The sequence below is a fragment of the Arachis ipaensis genome, chromosome B04, assembly GCF_000816755.2.
Source record: "Arachis ipaensis cultivar K30076 chromosome B04, Araip1.1, whole genome shotgun sequence".
In the NCBI taxonomy this organism is placed as follows: Eukaryota; Viridiplantae; Streptophyta; class Magnoliopsida; order Fabales; family Fabaceae; genus Arachis; species Arachis ipaensis.
In genome coordinates this window covers 119,282,159-119,291,142 of record NC_029788.2, presented here as the reverse complement: position 1 = coordinate 119,291,142, position 8,984 = coordinate 119,282,159, and the positions used below count along the sequence as shown (strand labels likewise).

Below are 8,984 nucleotides of genomic sequence, written 5' to 3'. Positions count from 1 at the left end.
AGTAAAAGAAATTTTAAATTTTTTTAATAAAAATATCCTTTATTTTAATTAGTAATTATAATTTATAATTTATATTTTAGCCTCAATTTTTTTCTTGAAATTCTAATTTTTTCACATTTATATTTATATATTCTCTCAGTAACTTCTACTGGGGTAAATGCGGATCGGATCAGATATGACCAAAATCTTGATCTGATCCGCACTGAAATTATCGGATCGAATTAAATATTTGTAATTTTTAAGTTTGGATTCGATCCGCACATTTGCAGATCAGATCAGATCTCGATATATCTGCAAAATATATAAATATTTTAAAAAGCTTATTTTTATTTAAAAAATATTAATAAAATACTATTTATTAAATAAATATAGTACTAAATTTAAAGAAGTAGGGGGTAGGTAGCACCTGGACTTTTAGTGCGATCATGACGTGCCAAAAGTTAGCTAGGGTGTTACATTGGATATATCCGCAAAACACAAAAATATTTTTAAAAGCTTATTTTTATTAAAAATATCAATAAAATTTAATTTTTTACTCTTTTAAATATGTTTACTCTTAAAATATTATTAAACATACTTTTCTTAAATAGTAAAGCATATATGATAATTATTAGTTGAAATAAAACATAAAAAGAATGCTTATTTATTTATTTATTTTTGCAGCTCCGCGGATATGCGGATCGGATATACAGTACCTGCATGAAATTCACAATCCAATCTGATAACCTTGCAGATAAAATCTGATCCAATTCGTTAACTTTGCAGATCGGATCGATATCCACAATTTTTGAAATAAATTCAGATAAATACCGTAAATATGCAAATTAGATCCAATCCATGAACACCCCTATCTATAACACCCCAAGTTTTTAAAAAATTAAATAATAAGATCTTTCCAAAAAAAAAGATAAAAGAATTATATTATTATTATTATTATTATTGTTATTATTATTATTATTACCATTAATAATTATTTACTTTTGGTAAGAAACAAAGAAAGAATATTTGGCCAAAGCCTTGAATAAAAAAAGAAAATTTTAAAACGTGGCTTTTATGCATAAGTTTATATATAAAACCATGACACATGCCTTTCCTCATTTAATGACCAATGACCCTTAATCATGCATTAACATTTATCAATTTCATTTGGAAAAGTATCACGAGACAATAGAGGTATTGTACAATACATACAATGGGGTTAATTTAAAATTTAAAATATTTGATGAGTAATTAATTAATTTTAAATTATTTTTATTTGAAATTTGAAAGAGATTAGGATTACCATCAGTTACAGAAACAAAACAACGAACCTCCTCTCTCAATACGGCGTGACCTTAATTCTCTCTATTTCTCCGAGAATTTTGCCGGTGCAGCGCTGCCACGATCACCACCTGCCGTCCGAGTCTGTTCTGATCGCCCTCGCCCTGCGCAGAGTCCACAACCCAAGACGATGTTTCTCTCGTCTAGTTAATCTTCACGGCAGGGTAGCAACAAGGACGTCCCGCGAGGACAGTGCGCAGCCGATCTGTGCCTTTAGAACTAGAAAATGGTTTAATACAGATAGATTTACAGACAGATTTAGTCTTTATTACAGACGAATTTTTGGTTACCGACAAAATTACCGACGGATTTCGTCCCTCTGTAAAACCCTCGTCGGAAATTATTTATCGACGGATTTTTTCTGTCAGAAAATTACCGACGGATTTTTACCAGTTACTGACGGATTTTCTCTCTGTAAATTCTCCATCCATTTCCCTGAGGCGTTGAACTTTCTGACGGATTTTCTGTCGGTAATTACAGACAGATTTTTCGACAGATTTTCCGTCTGTAATTACAGACGGATTTTTTGACAAATTTTCCGTCTGTAATTACAGACGGATTTTCCAGATGGATTTTTCGACAGATTTTCCGTTTGTAATTACAGACAGATTTTTCGTCGATAATTGGCAACAGATTTTCTGACAGATTTTTCATCTGTAATTTGAACCTTGGAAAATCATCTCACACTCTTAATACAGACAAAAAATTCGTCTGTAAATCCGTCAGTAAGGTAAAATAGAATTTTTTTTTTTAGATTTTTTCATTGCAAAATAAACTTATTTTCATATAAAATAAATATAAATTTAATACAAATTTTTATCTAATTTGTATTTGAATATTTATATTATTTCAAAAAATAAACAAATTCATCGTATTATCAAACTAAAAGAAAAGTACTATAAACAAACAAGTCAATATAATTCAAAATACAAACAAAGTGTATTGATACATCAACTATATAATAAGTAACAACCATACATCAACAAAGTGTATTGATACATCAACTATAATTCAAAACAAATACCATTGAAAAAAAGAAAGCCTGTAAAATCTGTATCATGGCATACACTAAAGGTGTATAAAATAATCTGCTCTTGTAGTTAACCACTAACAGAATTGCCTGAATATAAGCATAAACCTAGTCTAAAATTAGGGAATAATAAGTAACAACCATACATCAACAAAGTGTATTAATACATCAACTATAATTCAAAACAAATACCATTGAAAAAAAGAAAGCCTGTAAAATCTGTACTGTGGCATACACTAAAGGTGTATAAAATAATCTGCTCTTGTAGCTAACCACTAACAGAATTGCCTAAATATAAACATAAACCTAGTTTAAAATTAGGGCCAAACCGAGTTAAAGTTGTTCAATTCTTCTAAGATCCATTAAATGTTTTCTCTTTCTCCTGGCGGCTTGTTCTACTAAGACCTCTGGATTTTTTCTGCGTGCCACAATAATTTTTGGAGAAGTGGAGGAGTGGTAACCACTGCAGAAAGCATAGAAAAACAAATAAAAATGACTGCGTAAGCCAAAAAATTTTCAATTAAAAATCATAATCCATTTGCATTAATGTTTTCAGCCGTTTATGTAAGTGTCTTTTCTACTATTTTTAGAGAAATATTTGCATATTAATTATTTATTAATGTTCAATAGCAAATGAAATGTACCTGCTAGATCCTGAAACTTTAACCTTTAAAGTATTTTATAAATTCTATTCAAGCCATAACATGATATCTCAATAAGACAGGCAATTCACATAAGGATTCCTTCACAAAATTGAAATGCAATTCCAAATTGAATTTAGTGAAAGAAAAAAGTGCAAGGTGGTGATTCATTGATATCAATATTTGATATGCAAGGTGCAAGATAAAAATTTAGTGAGTGAGAAAAATCAGATAGGGTTGTAAGTTTGTAAACTCTGCCTTATCACCAGAACACTTTGCCAACAACTAAATCAGACTAGGCTTCACCTCCACTCAAGTAGATACAGACTATACAATTCACATACTGGAAAAGAGAACAAGCTTACAGCAGTGAAGATTGACCATAGAAAACTCTCATCTGGAGAAAATTATTTGGATTGGATAGTTAATCACTTTCATCAGTACCATGAACACCACATATTTGTGTTCCGGAAATTGGAGAATATAATAACAGCATGAGAAAACACATAAACTAATAATAACATTCATAGCCTAGCATCTGAAATAAAGTAAAATCCTTCTAAGCACAGAGGACAGAGATAGTGTGGGCACATGAACCTGTTATGGATGAAAGCATGTTACCGCAGCTTAGACGCGTATCACACAAGGAAACCAAGAGATTGGTTCCCACTCACTGAAAATGAGTATGGAAAATAGAAAAGTTAAACATTTATTGAACTAGAAATACACTCAAGAAATGTAGGCAAAAGGAAAAAAGAGTGACGGGAGGATCACCTTTTGAAGTTCAGTTGATGAATACCCATGGTAAGAACCATCTGAATAAAACCAGTAGTCATCTGAGTGAAGGCAGCAAAAGATATAATTGTTCCCTGAAAATAAGAGAAATTAATAAAATGCATACTATAACAACCACCAAATAGCAAGTGAAAAGGATGATGTCCAGAATCATAACTACCTGTGAATGCCCAACTATGAATAGCTTTGAATTTGTTACTGAATATATCTAATTGATCATTTTTGCCGTATCATACAGGGCTAATTTCTGCCAGCTCCAATCCCAGAATTTCTATCAAGGGACCAAAGTTGAATCAATCACATGATGCACTGTACAAACTCTGGCTCTAACTATTCCAATAAAAACAATATACACTGAAAATGATAGTGAAATGAAAATATAAGTATCATGACAATTTAGAATATTTTCTCAAGATCAGTGATCATGAACAGTGCTGTGGAACTCAATTTGGTGCTGAATATAAGTAGCTTCAGCACTGAGAACAATTTAATAATTCTTATTTCAAACATATCAAAGTAAATAGAAAAAGGCTTGATAGTATTCGGCACAAACCCTTTTACTATTAAATAATTGAATGATAAAACCTACTAAAGTGTGACCTCATTCATATCAATTGCAAATGTTTTCCCCCAATTCAAATTCAGAATAAATGAACATTTGGTTCTTAGTTTTGACTCATAATTATTTAGCACTGAACTTTATGCACTGATATTATTTTCAGTTTAATCACACATGCCGTCAGCATCTCTATAGGTCAAAGAAGAGCCACACACTTTATTCTTCACTGAATAAGACCTATGACCATGGCTCCAGTGTGTTCCACGCACATTTCCTACCCATACATCAAAACCTTGATCTGCAAGGATGAAGCCCAATGATTGTTCAGGAGTATTTAGAAACCATGCATCACCTGCCTAATCACATCAAATATCATCAACATATCAAAATGGAGATTCATTCAGATTGTTTAAAACTTCAAAAGGGAACTTCACTAAAGCCTGAACAAGTAAACTTGTAACGTTAATCTATATATATAGTACCAATTGGTGGGAGAATATTGGAAGACGATGATAAAAGGGCAAAGCATGCCTGAAGCAATCAAAGAGATTCTTGTTGTTGAGGATCCACAAATATCATCATCAGATTCATCAAGAACCAAGGATAATTTCATTAGGGACTTTGTTATAAAGCCTAATGTCATATTATATCACTCCCACAAGCTGAAGCAAAAGCACAATTTGGTTATTGCACTACATGAATTAGAAAGGAAGTAAAGAGACAAGCATAAAGGTTCATGAATCCTTCTGTTCATGAATCCTTCTATTTTCAATCAAGAAAATTCTAAAATCAAAGAAAGAAACAGTATCCTTCTTACAGAATTAAAATAGTATCATGTTTCAATTTGACATTCAGAGCTTAATCAGAACAAAAAAGAGAAAGGAAAAGGAAAGCAAAGAGAATAAGGAAAGGGGATACAATGAGAAAAGAAAAGAGTTACATTACAAATCATACAACATTAAACAAAGAAGTCTTTATCAAAGTATTATCTCAGAGGTGATTCAGGTGAATAAGAAACTAGCTTCTTGCTATTTCCAAGTCATTCTCTCATTAAGCTTATTCAATTTCAACAAGAACAGTCTTGAAGCTTTACTTGAAACTCTTAACACTGGTAGCTATTGTAATAAAGTGTACATTGCGATGATGTCATTAAACCTTCGATACACAAATCAGAAACAAGTGCTGTACAGTTATAGTTTTCCCATTGCTTCAACATTAAAATATAAGATCAAAAAGTTATGAAGAAGCTTCTGGCACAAAGTGCAGCATTCACAAACCTAAGATGCAGCTGTACCCAGTAGAGATGGCATCAAACCTCCATACAACTGCTCCCACCCCTCATGTTTCACAACCTACAATAATTTTCTATAATTATTATCACTTATAATTAAAATATGAATTAAAATGCTTAGAACTTGACACTAGATTAAGAAACACTCATAATAGATCTGAGCTTCCTAGCTTCAATTTGTGGAGCTAAAATTTAAAATAGCTATCAGGTAATTTTTCACATGAAAGGGGAACTAAAAAAATATAAAAAAACACTCAGTTTCTCACAATCAGTTTCTCATGATAGAGCAGCGACGGTGACAGAGCAGCGACGGAAACAGAGCGCGACGACCTTGAGTCTGAAACGCCCGCGAGAGAAGTGATATACCGGAGAGATAGAGAGAGGTCAACGGTGAGACCAGCCGTGAGAGAGGTGAGACTCAGTGAGCTTGAGGGTGAGAGTGGCGAGAGAAGAGCGAAGAAACTCAAAGGAGGGTTAAGGGTTCTTCGTCGCGGTTAGGGGTTCTTCGACGAAGCATTACGAGCGCCGGCGACCGGCGACATTCTTTGCAGAGTGCTGTTAGGGGCTCTTCATCGCAGTTAGGGGTTCTTCATCGTGGTTAGGGGTTCTTCGTAAGGCACAATGAAGAGAGGGTTAGGGTACAGTGAGGCACAATGAAGACAGGGTTAGGGTTAGCTAGGGTTAATCGTCTTCGTGAGGCACAATGAAGACGGTGTTCATCTTCATGGAGTGCTTTGTGAATTGAGTCCTAAGTTATTTGTGAATGGAGCTCGAGAAAGAGAGGAGGTAGATTAGGTTTAATTTTTTTTTCCGGCGAAAAATTTTAAATTACAGACGGATTTTTCGTCTGTAATAATTTAATAAAATGCAGTGTTTTCGTCCATTTAATTACAGACGAATTTTCCATCTATAACTATTTTCCACGAAAAAAATTAAGTTTTCCGATAGAATTATAGACGGATTTTCTTTTTCGTCTGTAATTTATGCTAATTCATTTTTTTTATTTTCCGACAAAAAATCCCTCTGAAATTCTGTCTGTATTTCCGTGGGATAAAATTCATCAAAAATATCCATCTGTAATAACTAGTTTTCTAGTAGTGTATACAAAATATCAAACATAACATATTTTTTTAACTATAAATGTCATAACATGATTTTTTAACAGAATCTTCATAGAACTATGTTTTGAATAGATTTAAATTTCCTCCAACATGGTTGAATTCTCTCGCTGTTACTTTTCAAATCTTAGCTTCCAACCATTCTCCTAGATCTACAAGCTATAGATCTGAAACCTTACATCTCGGAGCATCAGAACCTTTGGTTTGTTTCAGAAACTCTTAAAAAACCTGATATCAATACCATAGGCATTAGAAGATAATTGAAAGAGAAAAAGGTCAAAGCTAACCTATGATTATTTGAAAGTTTTCATCATCATATTTGAGACTTTCATGTGAAAGAAGTTGGTCACTGAGTAATGCTTATAATTAACTAGTGGTTTGGCATAAAGTAAAGTAGGCTTATACATTATCCATGCTTTTATCAAGAAATTATCACATGATCATAATAAGATTAATATTTTGTGGTTAGCTTTATTAAGTTATTTAGCCAAAAGAAAGAAATAAAACTAAACAAGAAAAGTGAGCCAATATCTATTGTCTTGTATTATTATCATATACACACACAATTATAGAAGTACTATTAAATAAGTATGTATTAGCATGTTAACATGGTAACGAAAACCAAATTAAAGAAGTGATAAACTGCAAATTTATGCTGTTTATTAACTTAGTCTCTTCCTCCTTTAACTTGGATCAATGACAAATTATAAGGGAGAAAAATTTCTCAAGTCCAGGTAAAACATAAATATGAAATATCATAATTAAAGCTTAACCTTCCCCAGTCTAGCTCAGCAGCATGAACCTCATGTTAGAGACCCTTAAGTTTCTCTTCCAAGTCAGAATTTTTAACCTACATTATTATGATAAACAATAGAAACCAGTTCATATTTCAAAATATAGAAATTGATCCAACAACAACAATTATCAGAGCAATTAAACATTGTGGACTTATAAATACTATTTTGGCACATTTCTCAAGTTCTATTAGCTCATTTCTCAATGTCTCAAACCGAAGGAATTCACTGGATTCTTGGTCCATAATACCTGCATTTGGTGGAGACTGCTCATCATAATTTTTCTACAAATAAAATTCATAGTTCACGTTAATCAGAAGTCAATATAGTATCCACCCAACAACTAAAGCAGATAATTATATTCACAGATAAAGCAAAAAACATAGTGCAAATTTGATGTCCTATGCTGATACATTAATAAATCAAAGCCAAATAACAAGTTCTCACTGAAGTTACAAAAAGGCAAGGAAAAAGAAGCACATAGAAACACTCACATCAGCCTCCAGGTCAGGCTTTCTGCTACCACAAGGTATAATGCTGTTCAAAATTCATGAGTTCCAACATTTTTGACTAGAAAATACAGACTCATACAAGGGAAAACAAAAGGGGATAAGTATATCTATGGAAGTCGAACAACACACTGACGAAGTTTTGCAAGAAAATAATGAAATTAGGTACTACTTATAGAATTTAATTTTTTTTCTAAAGTAAAATAATTGAGACACCTTAAATGCTATGAGAATAAAAAAAAAAATTATCCAAGCATACAACTAAAGTTCCATCAATATTCACAATGCTTTAAAAGCTAAGACATAAACACAAGCTCAATATCTCCAGTTAATCTATCTCCTAACAAACAAATATAAGTGAGAAATACTGGATAGTAACAACTATAACTAGAAACCAAATAGGGATATTTATATTCCATTTTGGTGGATTAACATATCAAAGTGGATAGTTATTGAGGGAGAGGAAGCATAAAAGCACTTAAACAGCACTTAAACACCAAACTTCAATTATAAATTAGATGCTAAAAACATAAAAGCACTTCAAATATTACTATATACACAATTTTTTTAAGTGCAGTACCTAGACATTAACAACATTGTTCATGAGCTTTTTAAAAATTTTTTGTGAATAGAATTTTGTCATTTACCAATAGATTAAATCCACGGCATAATTAAGTTAGAATAAAATATCAATTTGATACTTAAATAATTAAAACCCTAATAATTTAGCTCCAAAAGATATTATCTTCTCATATGCTATCTGAATGATCAATATACTAACAACTTATCATGAGGCGACCAATCAATACTTGCAAACACATAGTTATCACCTATTTCAGCTTTTGCTTGAGCTCTATTAGCCAAAAGTGATGAGAACTCAAGAAGCACGGAGAGAACTCATCAAGAAGAAACAATGCAAGATGAATT

At 32.1% G+C, this 8,984-nt stretch overlaps 3 long non-coding RNA genes across 3 annotated transcripts in view; all 3 read right to left on the bottom strand.

The window, feature by feature from the left end:
• LOC110271262 overlaps window positions 1-8,329 on the bottom strand; it is a 14,426-nt gene extending 6,097 nt beyond the window's left edge. Inside the window, exons 1-2 of the long non-coding RNA XR_002361789.1 lie at window positions 8,043-8,329; window positions 7,694-7,832 (exon numbers count right to left, since the gene is read on the bottom strand). This is a non-coding gene — a long non-coding RNA (uncharacterized LOC110271262). The remainder of the gene's footprint in view (window positions 1-7,693; window positions 7,833-8,042) is intronic.
• LOC110271263 lies at window positions 3,586-5,090 on the bottom strand. The gene is made up of 4 exons (XR_002361790.1): window positions 4,561-5,090; window positions 3,947-4,057; window positions 3,766-3,827; window positions 3,586-3,664 (listed from the first exon to the last, which is right to left on the bottom strand). It is a non-coding gene; the product is annotated as an uncharacterized LOC110271263 (long non-coding RNA).
• Window positions 6,712-7,685, bottom strand: LOC110271265. Its single transcript, XR_002361792.1, has 2 exons — window positions 7,528-7,685; window positions 6,712-6,982 (listed from the first exon to the last, which is right to left on the bottom strand). It is a non-coding gene; the product is annotated as an uncharacterized LOC110271265 (long non-coding RNA).